The sequence below is a fragment of the Vigna unguiculata genome, chromosome 10 (assembly GCF_004118075.2).
Source record: "Vigna unguiculata cultivar IT97K-499-35 chromosome 10, ASM411807v1, whole genome shotgun sequence".
Classification (NCBI taxonomy): Eukaryota; Viridiplantae; Streptophyta; class Magnoliopsida; order Fabales; family Fabaceae; genus Vigna; species Vigna unguiculata.
Genome location: NC_040288.1, coordinates 25,106,745 through 25,110,869, shown reverse-complemented (window position 1 = coordinate 25,110,869; position 4,125 = coordinate 25,106,745). Strand labels below are relative to the sequence as shown.

The following is a 4,125-nucleotide window of genomic DNA, read 5'->3' as shown; positions in this document are numbered from 1 at the left end:
TTTCTTTGTATTTCCAATTTTTTGGCTTTTTCTATTGAAATGCTTTTTCACTTAATTAAGTCCCTGTAATAGCCTTGCAATTCTTGACATGTTGATGATCCTTATTCAGGGGTATTTTGGGAAACAAATTATTATTTTTTGGCTCAAAGAGGGGTACAATGGAAATATATTTTTAAATCATTTTTTGGATAAGAAAAAGACGAACCATATCTCTTCACTATCATTAATTCTCTTCACTTTCTTTCGCCTCTTCTAGCGATGCACTGTATTTGCAACTGCATAGTCAAACAATTTTGACTTGTGATCTTCTTTATTTATTTTACTCACTTCCATGACACCCTTTAAGAACCACTTTGGGCTATACTGGATGACTTGTACTTCATGATTTAAACCCATGGTATTTTATTTCAAAAAGCTCAGTGTGATGACAAAAGACACTTACAAAAGAACGTAAAACAAAATTACAAAGAAATAACAATCCAGACTTGACTACAATAAAGCATAATACAATGAACCATAAGAACAATGTCAATATTTCCCAATCATTATCCGATCATTATGCATAGAACTTCTTTACTGCATCTGAGTTGACAGGTAGAAGTAACTCTTCCCCATCCATTTTTGTGAGAACTAGTGCACCACCTGAAAATGCCTTCTTCACTACGTGTGAGCCTTCATAATTTGGAGTCCATTTCCCTCTATGGTCTTTTTGTATATGCAAAATCTTTTTCAAAACTAGATCACCTTCATGAAACTCTCTTGGACGAACCTTTTTATCAAATGCCCTTTTCATCCTTCTTTGATACAATTGTCCATGACAAGCTGATGTTAACCTTTTTTCTTCAATTAAGTTAAGTTGGTCAAATCTAGCCTGTACCCATTCTGCTTCTTCTAATTGAGTTTCCATTAACACCCTCAGAGATGGGATTTCTACTTCAAAAGGAAGGACCGCTTCCATCCCATATACCAAAGAGAAAGGTGTTGCACCAGTTGAGGTTCGTACCGATGTACGATATCCGTGTAGGGCAAAGGGAAGCATTTCATGCCAATCTTTATATGTAATCACCATTTTCTGCAAAATCTTCTTTATATTCTTATTAGCAGCTTCAATGGCCCCATTCATTTTCGAGCGATAAGGAGATGAATTGTGATGTTGATTTTGAATTCTTCACATAACTCTTTCATCATTTGATTATTCAAATTAGTTGCATTATCAGTGATAATTTTATTAGGCAACCCATATAGACATATCAACTCCTTTTTTATAAACTTTACTACCACCTTTCTAGTCACATTGGCGTAAGAAGCTGCTTCCACCCATTTGGTAAAATAGTCAATTGCAACCAGAATGAAACGATGTCCATTTGACGCCTTCGGCTCTATGGCTCCAATAAAATCTATTCTCCACATCGTAAATGGCCATGGTGCAGATAGAACATTTAAGGTTGTAGGAGATATATTAATATTATCTGCATAGGTTTGACATTTTTCACATTTTTTCACATGTATGTAACAATCATTCTCCATAGTCAACCAAAAATAACCTGCCCTCAAAATCTTTTTAGCCATAGAGTGCCCATTCATATGTGTACCAAAAGCTCCTTCATGAATTTCTTTTAATATCAACTCTGCTTCTCTTGCATCGACACATCTGAGGAGTACCATGTCATAATTTCTTTTATACAAGACATCCCCATTTAGAATAAAACTTGAAGCTAACCTTCTCAAGGTTCTTTTATCATTCTCAGAAGCTGTTTCAGGATATTCTCGGCTTTTGAGGTAGCACTTTATATCAAAATACCAAGGCTTACCATCTGATTCTTCTTCCACTAAATAACATTATGTTGGTTGTTCATAACTCCTCATCTTGATCATTGGCATTTCCTCATCTTGACTAATTTCAAACATTGACGACAAGGTGGCCAAAGCATCAGCTAATTGGTTATCCTCTCGTGGAATGTGATGGAACTCAATGGAATCAAAATGCTTCATCAATCCTTTAATGTATGTTTTATAAGGGATTAACTTTTGGTCTCTAGTCTCCCATTCCCCTTTTAACTGATGAACCACTAATGCTGAGTCACCATACACCTCCAAAACCTTCACCTTCGACTCAATAACTACCAAAATACCCATGGCACGTGCTTTATATTCTGCAACATTGTTGGTACAACTAAAGCACAATCTTGCTGTCATCGGAATGTAATGATTCTCTTGCGAGATGAGCACTGCCCATATTCCATGTCCAAATGCATTGGATGCTCCATCAAACAGTAATATCCAAGCCTTTTCATGATGGCTACCTTCCTTTTCACCAAATAGGGCAAGAATGTCCTCATTTGGGAATTCAGGTTGCATAGACTGATAATCTTCAATGGGCTATTGAGCCAAATATTCTGCTAAAGCGCTTCCCTTAATGGCTTTTTGAGTCATGTAGACTATATCATATTCTGATAACAATCGAGCCAATCTACCAGTGAGAGCAGGCTTTTCGAAAATATACTTAATTGGGTCCATCTTGGATATCAGCCAAGTAATGTGACTCAACATATATTGACGTAAACGATGTGCTGTCCATGTTAATGCACAACAAGTTCGTTCCAACATAGAATATCTTTGTTCACAACCTTTAAATCTTTTACTCATATAATAAATGGCATGCTCTTTCTTCCTTATCTTATCATGTTGCCCTAAAACACAACCCATCGATTCATCCAACACAATTAAATATAAAATGAGGGGCCTCCCCGATATCGGCGGACACAGTACGGGAGGATCCTGCAAATACTGTTTGATTCTATCGAAGGCTGCTTGGCAATCTTCATTCCATTCCACAACTTGATTTTTATGCAACAATCTAAATATTGGATCAGAGGTGGAGGTTAATTGGGATATGAATCTAGCAATGTAGTTTAGTCTGCCTAGAAATCCTCGCACCTCTTTTTTAGTATTAGGAGCTGACATTTCCATTATTGCTCGCACCTTATCTGGGTCAACCTCAATACCTATTTCATTGACAATAAAACCTAACAACTTTCCTGACTTACAGCAAAGGTACATTTAGATGGATTCAATCTGAGTTTAAACTTTCATAACCTTTCAAACAATTTTCTTAAATTAACGATGTGATCATTTTCCGATTCAGACTTAGCAATCATATAATCCACATAAAACTTGATTTCTCTATGCATCATATCATGAAAAAGGGTCACCATCGCTCTTTGATAAGTTGCCCCAGCATTTTTAAGCCCAAATGGCATTAGTTTGTAACAAAATGTTCCCCAAAGCCTAATAAATGTGGTTTTCTCTATATCTTCTGGTGCCATCTTAATCTGATTATACCCATAGAATCCATCCATGACAGAGAATAATGAAAATCTAGCAGTGTTATCCACCAAGATGTCAATATGTGGTAGCGGGAAATTATCCTTAGGGCTAGCTCGATTTAAATCCCTATAATCAACACACATTTGAACTTTACCATCCTCTTTTGGCACAGGGACAATGTTAGGCACCCATTGAGGATATTTTGCTACTGCCAAAAACCTTGCGTCAAATTGCTTCTTCACTTCTTCTTTAATCTTTAGTGACATTTCAGGTTTCATTCGTCTTAACTTTTCTTTAACCAAGGGACATTCTTCTTTAAGTGGAAGTTTATATTGCACTATATCAGTATCCAACCCAGGCATATCCTGGTATGACCAAGCAAACACATCTCTGAACTCTTTCAACAACTGACATATTTTTCCTCGTACCTCCTTACTCATGTTGTTACCAATTTTAACCTCTTTTCTCTCATCTTCATCCCCTAGATTAAGTATTTCAATGGTTTCTTGATAGGGTTTTATTTCTCGGTCTTCTTGTTTCACTAACCTTAACAACTCAGAAGAAGTTTCCAAATCGTCTTCATGATTATCATCCATATTATCGATAAGGTGCTCAAAATTAGGAATATTGACATCATTATTTTCAAAACATTCATTGTCATATCTGCATTATTTGGATATATAAAAGAAACTAAATAGATAAACAAAGTATGTGGTGAAAGCAAAACATAACTGAACATCACATTAACTGAAAACGAAAAGATAGAACCAGTCCATAAAGACATCCTAGAATGTTTTG

The 4,125-nt window shown here is 35.9% G+C and overlaps 1 pseudogene; it reads right to left on the bottom strand.

Moving 5' to 3' along the window:
* Window positions 1-556: 556 nt before the first annotated feature.
* LOC114165440 lies at window positions 557-3,470 on the bottom strand (annotated as a pseudogene).
* Between the last annotated feature and the right edge of the window lie 655 nt (window positions 3,471-4,125).